Source organism: Alligator mississippiensis, chromosome 15 (assembly GCF_030867095.1).
Source record: "Alligator mississippiensis isolate rAllMis1 chromosome 15, rAllMis1, whole genome shotgun sequence".
Lineage (NCBI taxonomy): Eukaryota > Metazoa > Chordata > Crocodylia > Alligatoridae > Alligator > Alligator mississippiensis.
Genome location: NC_081838.1, coordinates 3,011,040 through 3,024,196, shown reverse-complemented (window position 1 = coordinate 3,024,196; position 13,157 = coordinate 3,011,040). Strand labels below are relative to the sequence as shown.

At 46.2% G+C, this 13,157-nt stretch overlaps 1 protein-coding gene across 8 annotated transcripts in view; it reads right to left on the bottom strand.

The window, feature by feature from the left end:
* LOC102573424 (leucine-rich repeat and fibronectin type III domain-containing protein 1-like protein) overlaps positions 1-13,157 on the bottom strand; it is a 169,580-nt gene that overhangs the window by 35,028 nt on the left and 121,395 nt on the right. Inside the window, exons 1-2 of one of the 8 annotated variants that reach the window (XM_019495508.2) lie at positions 6,191-6,869; positions 3,621-5,203 (exon numbers count right to left, since the gene is read on the bottom strand). The exons of 6 other annotated variants lie outside the window; for them this stretch is intronic. The gene's annotated coding sequence lies outside the window, so the exon portion shown is untranslated. Of the gene's footprint in view, positions 1-3,620; positions 5,204-6,190; positions 6,870-13,157 lie in introns of those variants that run through there. One more of the 8 variants, XM_019495509.2, reaches the window with a different exon arrangement.

The window sequence follows — 13,157 nt, the reverse complement described above, 5'->3', positions numbered from 1 at the left end:
AACTTTAAGACCATAAGGCTTGAGGGTGTCCATGGATACAGGATTCACGTAGGGGTTTACAAGAGCCAAGCTCTGGACAGTAGGAAGCACTTCTCGACAAGTCTGGAAGCACATTCATTTCAGGACTCATTTCTGAGTCTATTTTATACACTCTGAATTTCTCTTACATCTTCCTGCCAAGTTAAAGAGCTGTTCAAAAAAAGCAACATCCGCATTTCTTGAGCATCTCATCTGCTTGCAGCATCACAAGCCTCTCCTCAGCACTGAATCCAAATTTCACTAGAAGATCTGGATTTCAGGGAGAAATCAGCAACAAGGACAGATGCACACAGTATCTATACTAACACACGGGCCCTTCAACTAACCCGGTAAGATGCATTTCCTACCATCTAATACACACACTCTGGCATCATCCCAGGTTTGCACCTGTCCTCAGTTCAGCAGCAACGAAACTGCAACGCTTCCTGCAGAACTGCTGACCTTGCAAGGCCCTGAACGATTTCAAATCCCTCAAGTTCATCAAGAGCTGGAAGCACGCGCAGAACACGATCAGACCTCTGTGCTTGGCTAATGACTACCTCAATGAAGCTTTCCCCAAGAGATCTGTTATGCAAAAGACCCATGCAACAGGGTGGGAAGCACACATCCAAATGCTGAAGCATTTGCTCGGCTTCCTCCAACATGAAAAGAGAAGTGGGCCTGTCACTAATCAAGAGACAGCTTGCCATAAGTGCAGTAGAAGGTTGAGTAGATTTGTACCTTATAGACTAGCCAAAGCATTTGCATGTACCCCCCCCCAGCTTTCATGAGCTAAAGCTCACTTCATCAGACACTGGAAAAGGATGGCACTGTGCTCAGCTGAATTCAGTGGACTGCACGTCCTTTCACAGCATCTCATGAAGTGAGCTACAGTTCACAAAAGCTTGTGAAATATCTCTATATATACTGTATATAATAGATTATATATATATGTGTGTGTGCGTGTATGTATGTGTGTATATATATATATAGAGAGAGAGAGAGAGAGAGAGAGAGAGAGAGAGAGAGAGAGAGATCATATATATAGATGTATATATAGATATCTATACATATGATATCTATATCTCTCTAGATCTATATATATCTATATAACTATCTATATATAGATATAAATATCTGCATCTATCTACCTATCCATCTACTTTCCTAGGTGAGTCCATAAGGTGTAAATCTACCCCATGCGTGTGCCCAAAAGCTTGCAAATAAAGACTTTTTCTTTGCGACTATCTAGTTGGTCTACTAATAAAAGCTCTCACTTTTGCCGCGAGCTCCAATTCTTTTTGCCTTTAGACCGGCACGGCTACAACCCGTCTCCAAGACGTTATTTGCCGTTAACTTCGTGTTCCCTCAGATACATGCAATTTTCTCAGCTACTGGCCTATTCCCACGCATCAAGCTCTAGTGCAGAGCGATATTTTCCTGTGATACAGTATTTTCACTCTAACTATCCCAAAGAAATACCTAGTCGACTTCTGAGCGGTCAGTCCGCAGGCGAGCGGCCGACAGTAGCGTCGGTACCACAAGCGAGAGGGAGGCATTTGAGAGCATAAGGATGTCGCCTCGTGTTTAGATGCCAAGACCCAAAGCCAAGCGGAGCGGATCCCTTTTGATCCTTTCACAGCCCGCAGGATGGTATCATGGTCTAAAAAGTGTGGATCAGCTAAAATTCTCCACTGTTTTATTCTTCTGCTGGTTTAAATTGGAAACATTTACACTCTTGAAGTGAGATTTTTTTTCTTCCTCCAAAGATGCTTCTTTTGTATTTTTATGTAATAATTTGCAATATTACAATTTTCAAAAAGAGAAGCGTTTAGGTAGAGGGAGAGCATTGTACGAGCGCTTAAAAGCCTATTTGCAGGTTAGGTAATAGCTTCTTAAAAAGAAAAGATAATCAGACAAAAAACATTAAGCAGATTAATCCGTAATGATGTGATGCCCGACAGCAGAGAATCATAATTTGTACGACCTGTGAGGAAGAGTTATCGGGGTATTACACTACCTTTGGGTGGGCACAGCCGTAGCAGCTGCGCGCTGGTAAAACCAGCGCAGCAATCGGCTGTGCCGCTCACGTGACGGCCATGCGCTGAACTTCCCTACGGCCTCTCTCTTTGGGGAATACTACAAAACGTTTCTCTCTTAACCAATTAACATTATATTGCTCTGCAGGTTTTTTAGTCTCTCTTACACCATGTCCTTGGGGGCGTGAGATCTGTCCCCATTTTACACTCGCGGATCTCCTTAAACGTCAGGAGCTGGAACAGCTAGCGTGTAACACCGTGTAAAGCAAACACCAGGGGCTCGCCTGCTTCGCTCTTACATGTTACTACACGCGCAGCCCCTTGCCCCATTTCTATCTGAGCATAGCTTCATTTCTGAGAGGAGGCAAAATCGTATGTGCCTGTACGCTAGATAAGAAAATCCCTCTCCGGTCAGTAATGCCCCCGGCTCCACTACTTCCAAGATCCCCAAGAGGCAAAACTCGGAAACGTTATGCCACGTTCTCACTCCTGCGCGTTTCTGATGCATTTTATGATGCTTTTGGTTTACCTTTGAAAACACTGTCCATTAGTATATTCCATTTATATCTTTCTTTTCATAGAAACCCGGTACAAACGTCAAAACCTGTAAGCTAGATCTGTAAAAGCAATGCGTGCTGCTTCTGCTGGGAGGCATTACCACTGGGGCTTCAAACACTGACCACAAAAGCTATTACCAGGCATTAGTCAATGTTTGTTAATTGTTGCAGCTTTTATACATCCACCTATTATTGACAGTAGAATTAATGTCGAATCAGTATTCTGGAGATGCTAATCGTGTCACATGGGCTAATCATCCATTTCCCCGATCGCAGTGTCCCGCTACACAATAGATTCTGAAATGCTTAAGGGGAAAAAAAAAGAGCAGGGTGGGCAGGAAGTTACTGAGCTCGCCTCTCAACCCTGGAGATGGAGGCTCCCGTTTTTATTTCAGATTAAAACTGGTTTTTATCCCAGTTCCCTTTGGGCATTTATCTGTGCAACAAAACCTTGCCAAAACCCAGTGGCATTTGGGACCTGCGTTCGAGAGGCATCCAGGAGTGGGGAGGCTTGGGATCTTGCAGCACAAGATCAAGCATTCGTAAAGCTGCAGGGAAGTGTGACACACACAAGTCAGGATGCAGAAGACAGGATTTGCAATCAGTGAATAAATCAGCATCTCTGACAGATTCAGATACTTATGTAGACCAAAATGTCTCGGCTACAACTTCTATCTTCTCTCTAGGTCACTTTCTGTTCTGCTTTTCTGCTCCACTCCCACTTCTCTGCTTCTACAGTACAAAAAACATCTTAGGGTTACTTGTAGCTGCACACCAATGGAAATGTCAGTTCTGATCAAACACATCGCCTAGCCAAAAGAATTAGTGCCTGCAGCTCAGCTGCCCAACCGAGCTCGGTGAAACCACGGGCGATTTGGGAAGGAGCCAGCACAGCAATGCAGCTGCACTTTTGTGAACTGCCGTACAAGACGCTGACCACCGCAGATTGGGGATTCGCACTTTGGAAAGGGGGGGAAATGCAACCGCATTATGAACGTCAGCTCACCTGGCAACTGGGAAAGGCTACACCTTCGGTTTGCCCGCGGAGGGGTTGGCCTTCCAAGGTGCATCCAACATAGCTCTTACCCCCGAGTAATCTCACCGAAGTCACCGCATTGCCTTTCAGGATTCAGAATACCGTGGGACTTATAAAAAGCTCTGAATTTCAGTCTCCAGAAAGGAGCCACTGCACGCGGGTTTTTAATAAGGAAGAGATTGGGAAATGGCACTATCGAACTGCAGTGCGGCTGAAACGAGGCCATAGCTAAATCCTTTTCAGGGGCGTTCCTTACTCTGCCTAGTGAAAAAGTCAAATAGAGAAAGACTAAAAATGAGAAACAGGAAGGGAGAGGGGAAGATATTAAATGAACTGCACACAGAGCAGATAGAGATGTGGAGCTAAATGCCTTGTGCCCCTCCTGTGCTGTTTTCTTTGCCCACTATTACGTCTCCCAACAGCTAGCATGACCCCCCTGCCCCACATCATGTGAAGAGAAAGCATTAAAAAAGTCCAGCTGAAATACAGTGAATGTTTGGCAGAACTGCAAAACGCTCTGCTCAACAAAATCCCAAATCATCGTATTCGTAATGAGATTGCCGGGGGCTTGTTGGGAGTTACACGAGGGAGCGCGTGTAGAAACGTGGAAAGATAACTTTGTAAGTGGTATTACTACCACTTCTTCGAGACCAGTCTGCCCATGTTACACTGGAGCTGCGCACGGCTGTCTACATGACAACAGTCTTTGGAGAATGCGACAGTATTTAAGGGAGTCATGCATGGGTTCGTCTTTGCCGGGCAGAAAGGCATTTCTGTCCATGGCTTTTTGAGCATGCCCCTTTATTTGCATCTTTTACCATCTGCATTATGACTGCTTGCAATTAAATTCACCCTCTTCTCCCCCAAAGCTATTGCCCCTACAACGCTCAACATTTTCTCTGCAAAGAGGGGGCAAGAGTTCCTCCCAACTTCTCAATGTATTTTGTCCCCAATTTCTTGCATCCAAATGACACAAGAACACGGTCAACCTATTTCAACCTCCAAAGCAACACTTTTCGACAGGAAAAATGAAATGGTTCTGCAGAGACCATCCAATGGCCGAGCCTAGCCGAGAGGAACAGACTGTGCTCCTGCACCCGTGCTACGCAAACGCAGCATTTCCAACTGTCACACTGTCGTGGCAACCTGTTAATTGTACGCGACAGGTGTTCGCCATCTGGCTCCGTTGGAAAAAATATAAAGATTTTATTCCAAACCAGGTTTTATGCTCATTTGTTCTGGCCAAGTCTTAGAGAGGTAGTGGAATGCAAGCTTCCTTCTCGCTGAAGCGCCAGTATAAAATTCACAGATCTGCTTGCCGTGCCCATAATGTGTTATAAAAGGTCTTATTTGTCATATCATGTAAAGGCTGTAAAATTTCTCTTTTCAACTCCTGGTTTCCTTCATAGAATCACAGGGTGCACGGGACCTCACAGGTCAGCCCCATGAGCAGATGCAGGTGTTGGCAGCCTAAAATCATCCCAGACAGATGTCGATCCCAGTCTCGTCTCAGTCAGTAAGTTGGGCGTACGTGCCTGCATATGCATGCGACCCTGCAAATGATGGAAATTATGCAATTATAGCTCTATTTGTATTAGTTTAATAGAATATGAAGATTCCAGACAGTTAACATAATGCCATACAAATCAATAGGGGCATTTTTTAAAGAGACAAAAAGTCCCTTTTAAGAGTCCCGAGCCTCAAGGCACGTAATCAGAGTTGTATCCTCCTCGCTGAACTTCCAGATAGTATATCACCCAGGTTTTTACTGTTTAACTCACAAGTTAGATTATTATGGTGATAAATAAAAATACGAGCATGTACAATTGCATTGCAATCTAAGTACATAAAACCCTAACCTTTCATTTCAAATTAAAAGTTTAATGGATGATCAATATAAATTTCAGAATAGCCTTTTTCAGCACGCTGCTCTTTGGGACAGGCTAATTATGCAAACGAGCAACGCGTGTTATATTTCCCCGATAGGTGGCACAAATCATCTCCCCACTCGACCTAGCAAGAAACACTTGCCGTTCGCAGGTCTGCAGGCAGGTGGCGATAGCAATATCTGCTCGTTACCTTACGGGGCAGGCAAATATGAACGAGAAAAAACACACTTTAATTTTAAAATTCGGAGGCACGAACACTGTTTTGGCTAGAAATGGCAGTGCCTTTTAAAACAGCATTATGTAGTATATATTCATAATAAGCATATTTCACACCTCCTTATATTTATCTACTATATAAAAAATAGACATACTCTGTCCACACTCTGCTTCTGAAAAACTCTTCCAGTCAACTGTATTTCAACTAAGTCAACAAGTGTGGTCCTAACGTTAAGCTTTAAAATATTGCTAATATAGGAGAAGTGGGATAAATATGCAAGTATGAACACCACATGGAAAAAAAGGGTCAGACCGTAAGGGACACAGCATCATAGAAAGGCAGGGCCGGAAGAGATCTCAGAAAGCCACCTAGTCTAACGCCCTGCTCCAGGCAGGACCATTTCCAACTAAACCGTCCCAGCAGAGTTTACCCACCTCTGAAAAACTCGCAAGGATGGAGACTCCACCACCTCTCTAGGTAGCCTCTTCCAGTGCTGAACCACCCTCGTAGCACAGAAGTTTTCTAACATCCAACGAAGACTTCCCTTGCCACCATATAAGCAAAGAAGGGACAAAGCAAGGAATAGAAAAGAGAGGAAGTGGGATTTCATCAGTTCCTTCCTTCCCCACTTCTCAGGTAAGTCAGTCCCGAGGCCGGTGAGACCGTTGGGGCACCTCAGATGCTGTCACAACCCTCCTCCGCTCCGCGTGAGCTTAGCTGAGTTGCTGCACATCATCGGCGATTCTTCAGGCCAAGTCATCTGGCAGCGCCCATCTCTTCTCCAAGTATGGATGGCCGTTGGCTCGCAGGGAGCTCATCCACCCTTTGATGGGTCTTCTTTTTTAGTCCCGTTGGGTGTCCACACACCATCCTCACCCAGGCTAGCCCAGGTGGGGGTGCCAGTTCAGTCGCCGACAACCCGAGCACGGAACAGGCTGTGCTGGTTTACATGGTACCAGACCCAAGAGAAGCCTGGCCGGGCAGGTCAAGAGACTCAAATAAGTCCAAAGGTCAATGGTGGAAGATGCCAGCCTCGGAAGAATGAGATCGATCAAGCCCCTCACTCTCAGCACATGGGGTCTTTATCCATTATGCATTTTTTTTTTCAACTAAAGTGTTTTTCATCTAAAGAGATGGGGATTTCAATAAAGACCAAAGCTCAACTTGCAGTCGCAACACAATTCTTTACATTTATAATTCTGTATGTTATAAGCATCTTCAGAAGAGACAGGGGAGTAATCTTGCCAAAACAAAACCGTGACTATGAAAGCATGCATCCTTGCCATTTGCTCCGAATTAAACCATGCGAAGCATTCTCTTATCACCATCGCCAGCTGTGAAATTTCCACCCGAGCGGAGGCAGTCAGCAATCTGACACCGCAACTCCATTCAAGTCTTGATCCGAAGAGGAGGCGTGGTGCCTGCGTCTTGTCTGGACCTTTTTGCAGGGGTCGACGTCACTGTTTCTGAACCGTGTTGTTGAAAGAAACAAACAGATTTCTGGTGCAATTTAGCAAAGCACTGTGATGGATATACGGATGCCATATTTCCCCACCCCCATTGATGTAAATGTGTTCCCACACAGGTAGCAATGACAAGATCTGCTGTCATTTTAGATTATGAATGTGATCCGTCATCAAGCCACATTTTCCTTCATGAGGCACTTTTTTGCAATGAAACCAAAAGCCAGGCAATTGAACCAAAGCTGTTGAAGGGTTCAGTCATCCTGGTAGTGATTAGTATGTAATAATGGGGTCGCTCATTGGATACCTGCTTAACCTCTGAAATGAACAGTGAATTCTGAGACTTACAGCAATAGCTCCTGGCTTTTCTCCAGCGGACTGCAGGGAAAAGGAGCACGCCAAGAGGGCAGCGCTCCCAGAACGCTCCAAGCCACTGCTCGAGCTTCTCCCTTGATCAGTGAAGCAGAAAGGAGCATCTAGTTTTAAAGCCAGCCTGCACCTAGCATTGCGCTGAGCCGGCATTTTTGGAGCAGCGCGTTGAGCCCTACATGTCCGGTGGTCACCACTTCTAAGCAGGGGGCTGCACGTCGAAGTCCTACTGAAGCAGTGCACCTAGCTGCCACTGACCTGCCTGCCACAGAAAAGGTCGTGCTTTCTGAACTGCTGCAGGAAGATATTAAATAATAATAATCATAATAATCAAAACAAAATCAGATGCTGGAAGGAAAGAGGAGCAGAAAAACAGAAACGCGATGCATTGGAGCTGGTCCTTCCCTTGCTGAATTCAGTCGTGTTAAGTCTATTAGAGAAAGAGCATTTCAAATAACCACAAACAATCTCCTACGTATTCTAACTCGGGATCATACTCAATCCTAAAAAGGTTCAGACAGACTTGAACTTTTCCCACCCTGGCAATCTTCAAAAAGCATCTTGACGCCCACTTTGCTGGGGTCGTCTGACCCCGCCAGTCTTTCCTGCCCAAGTGCATGGGGGCTTGACCCGATGATGTTGTGAGGCCCTTTCCAGCACCTAACGACTATGAATCTATGAACCTACAGGGTAATTATCATGCAAATGCTTCTAAACACACCATCCGCCAGCGTGCAAGTTGTATCGGCACTCTCGCTGCCGTTCCCTTATCTATACATAGGATGCGCTTGCTATGCAGACATGTAGGATGGCTTCAGGCTTCACTCCCATTAGGATTGCAGCACAAAGACCAAGATTCAGAACCGCTGTCTGATGGCAGCAGGTGTCCGAGTCTGCAATCGGACACATTCAAGCACATCCTTGAATGGCTCGAGACTCAGAACCCAAGTCTGACATGCAAAATTCAGACCAGGAAAACAAAAAAAGCATGAAGACGGTGGCTAAAACCATGCTAATGGACAGGAAGAGAGCACTTGTATATAAGACACATCTGGACAGTTCCAAGACTATGAAGCAAAACAGAGTTGACATCTGTTATAGTCGAATCTCTCCACGTAAGGACTCAGGAATTGTTACACCTTCGCTGAGGACAATAATTCAGATAGTTTTAACCTAAGGCTAAAGCTGTACTTGGACTGGTTCCAAGTGCGCATTACAATAACTAGAGGAGACAGAGACAAAGCAGGCTTCAATGCTATTCACAAATGTGCTCAGGGACTGCAAAGTTCATAGACGTACCTACTCTTCTTCTAGTACTCTAACGCCTTACAATAGCAGCTGCCATGTTAAAGCATTTCCTGGACGCATAACGACCAGCTGATGGTCTTATTGATAAAAAGTCTCCAGATGTCAATGAGGAATCGTTACTACGGGAACGCAATTTGGAAAGAAAGTCCTGCTTCTGAGCCGCAGGAAAATTTCTCCCCAACGGATGAGAAACACGACCTGTGAAGCCTGAAATTACTATTATAAAAGCTCAGGAAAAAGCTACGAGTATTATTAATTTAAATCAAAAAGGGATTTCATTTTAACATCATTATCTTGACTCAAAGTCATGTTCTACCCGATAAAAGAAGATCTAAGGTGCTTTTTTCCTACCTGGCCCATTACTCCTGGAACCCGCACCCAGCAGGGATTAGTCTCCCCTTCAGGGGTCTCGGTGGTCTCCGGGCACTGACCACCTCTCACTGTCTCTCTGCAGGAATCAGCCCCAGCTCCCCTTGGCAGGTATCACCGGTTGACGGGCATCGACCAACCTGTCCCAGTAAAGGCCCGGGAGTGGGTGTCAATGTGATGACGTGCCTAATTTAGAGTCAGCTTTTATTTCCACTATGAACTTCATCATGCAGACCACTGTTACAATTTTATGAACCCCAATTCCCCTGACAGATGGACATGGTTTTAAATTATGCCTTTAAATGATGTTACTTGGAAAAAAGAAAAAAGAGCGAACGTAACTCTTTTGTGATTTCCGACGACGTTTACCCACAATAAACAAACCAAAAATTCGACAAGGTCTAACTTTGATCCCGATCCTATATCCGATAAAACCGATGCAAATCTCTCCATTCACTGGAATGGATTTTGGAGCAGATGCTTTCTTGCTGGTCTCTCCTGATGTCAGAAAAGCGCTGCAAAGCCTAGCAGCGCTGGTGAGAAGAAATCAGAGAAGTAGGGCTGGACGGGATCTGCGACGGTCCGACTGGATGCACGAGGTTTCACAGCATCAACTGAAGTAGTATTATGGATTATTCTGGTTTATAAGAGCCCAACCCACCACCAACATCTGCTGTGACAGGCTTTTTTTGTACAAGCACCGACTGGAAAGATGGCTCACTGCTGAAAGAGTCTGCGACAGGAGGCACCAGATGCTTACAGGCAGGGAGGTATGTTAAAGGCAAAAGACAACACTGGTTAGCATGATACAGTGCTCTAGACCCCAAATAGCTGAGGGACCGTCAAGTTTTTTTGTTGGGGTCAAGGACAAGGAAGCGGCCTGACAAACATCTACAGGAAACTCCTCCTAAGCCCAAGATGTCATGAAAAAAGGCAAAGGACTTAATCAGAAAATATAACACAATGGAGGTTAGCACCAGGGACCAGGAGTCGATGTCTCACTACTGAATAAAGGACGATGGGTTTGGGCATGGCTGAGGTGCCTGCAAAGAGAATACATGTAGTTCTGTTGTAAAATAACTGCTCAACACCATGTTTGCATCGCCACCGGGTTTGCGTTTGACATGAAGGAGAACGCCCGTCCCCAGGATCCCAAGAACACGGTACGGATGTACCCACATGTATCCCAGGTGTGTGATGCCAGCCACCGAAGTGTAACCTATGGACCACAAGACATTCGTGTTGCAACGCTAGGTGTGTTAGACAGCTCAACCCACCAGGCTGCCATCACCAGGAGGTCACTGTGATCTCCGCACTGGGCGCACAGCCTGGTCCAGCCCATCACAAATATCTGCACATACTGACAGCGCTCAGACCTTACGGCAAACTCCGGTATTGGAGTGGATGAGCGAGGAAAACACCCATGAAAGCAAATGGAAATTATTTGTGTAGAGAGTTCACCGGGCTGGCCTTAAATTAACAACTTGCACACAAGAAAATATAGCCGCTGTAGTTACTTTTTGTGCTCGCTGTCACGATGAGGCTCAATTTTCAAACAGTAAATCTGTGGTTGTATCCACTAAGAGAGAAAATGTTGGGCAGAGACCAGAAGCATCTCTTGTACATTTTGAAAAATGGCCTGAAATTTTATAATACCATATATTAGTAGCGAGACATTTTATCTAGAGGCAGAGAGCAATGCCAAAACGGCGGGTGGTATATTTTCCCATGCACTCGTGAGACCGGGACGCATTCGAAGATTCAAACCCACTCCAGGAGGAGGACATAAAGAAAAACAATAGTTATCATAAGACTTGTAGTGAAAGAGGGAGCTGGCAAAGACGCTGCAGCTCCTTGCTCGCGGAGGCTGCTTCTTCCAGAGCCCTTACCCCGATATCGCCGTGAGGCTGTGCGCGCAGGCTCCGCGGTCATCAGTATTCTGGATTACCAGGTGCTTGGCCCTGTCTTCTAGGGTGGGCATCAAACGACCAGCATCCATGTGGTTGTCGCCTCCCTCTATCTACAGCTGCCAAGGCCAAACAAAAACCGAAGCTTGTAAAACACACAAACAGCCTGCCTTCTGTGCAGGGCCTGGAAGCCAAGTGCATGTCACACCACCGCTATTCACACGCCACTGCCTCCTCTTTGATCCTGAGCCATGTCCAAGGTCCCTATTATAGTTAGCAGAGAAGTGTGAAGATTACCCTAGAACAACTGCCAAAGCAGGCTTCCTGCCTTTCCGATGTAGTAGCAGGTACCGGTCACTGCTGGAGACAGGATGCTGGAACCAGAGCATGGAGGCTTGATCAAGACCCTGCTCACGTTAAGTCCCTGCCCTTTGCACACGGGGTGGTGGTGCATGGCTGCTCTTGGTTGGCAGAGCAATTTGTCTGGTTTATTCCAATAATAAATGAGATTCTGGCATGCTAACGAGTTATGTGACCACTGAGCAGTCGGCGTCCCACTCAGAGCAGCGTTTCCCAACCTGTGGGTCGCAAGAACGTTGTAAAGGGTCACGGGGCGGTGTTTGCCCATGCAGGCTGCAACGCTGGCAGCCCGCATGGAGCTGGCATGTAACTGAGGGTGTGGCGAGCACCCCGCATTATTGAGAGCATCCGCAGGAGCTGGAGAGGATGCAGCAGCCAGAGGAGAGTGTGGGGGGAGAGACTGAGTATGGGTCGGGGCCAGCGGGTTGTGGGTCGTGGCAAGCTGACAATTATGCTAATAGATCTGGGTGTGAAAAAGGTTGAGAACCACCGGCTTAGAGGGACAAGTGGCGTTCAGCCACCCGGGACTGAGCAATAACAGTGTAAATCTTAGGAGAGAATATAAGGCACCCTTATTTTCACTGTGTGCACTGCTGAACCGGCCAGCATTGCATCCTATGAAAACCCCACAGGCTGGAGGAAACCAGGACGAGCTCTGGTCTGAGCGTTTAGAGAACCCAGTACAAAAGTCACATTTTTTTTTTGCAGAACACCTGCAAGTACCCGTAACCGAAGAATGAAGGTAAGAGACAGGGACGCCATCAAGAATGAGAAACAGTTCTGTACATGCACGCGTTCACCCTCCCACGAAAGATGCCCCCGTAAGCAGCCAAACTGAAGGACAGCAGAAACACGGTCTCTCTCGAATAATTTTTCTCGTCCTCTCCACGCTGCACATGGCACCTAGCCAGCATACCGACTGGCGTGCGGAAGTATCTGGGAACATCTGGTAAAAGATGCAGTGAAAGATCTCCTGCAAGTTAATATTGTAAAGGAACTGAGCTGGTGCGAGACCAACCACATCCAAGCATTCGCCGTTTGACAGTGAAAGCCTCTCGCAAAGATACAAGCCTCCTCGAACAATGTTCTTTCTGCCTGAGCACTTAAACTCGGACAGGGAAGTGAATTGTAGAAGGATGCGCGTTCTGGACATGGATGCCATAATTCTAAAGAATGCATAAAACAATAATCGCGCAGTTAAAATGGACCAGCGCTGTTAAAAATACCTCTCGCAACAGCAGAATCTGGGGTTTTTTTTCCCAGATTACACCTAGCATGAAAAAGTCTCTGGCAACTACGCAGGCTTAGGTAGGGGGTAAGCACAAATGCCGATGGAAATGATCAGGAAAAAAAAAGCAGCCCCAAAAGCTGCTCGACACCAAAATAGTCCAAACCACATCCTGTCACACACAACAAAATACGCGTCTAAAGCTGCTTTTCTGAAACCAGCTTTACTTCTTGCTCTACTGGTCAGTCTGCCGGTAGGAACACAGGCCTGGGAGGGCCATCAAGCCCAGCCCGCATCAACCACAGACTTTGTATCATGAAGCCCCTTTCATGAGCTCGTTCGGTGTCATCTCAGTCCTTAGGGGGGTTTTGGCCCTGCTTCTCCTATTAGGTGGCCG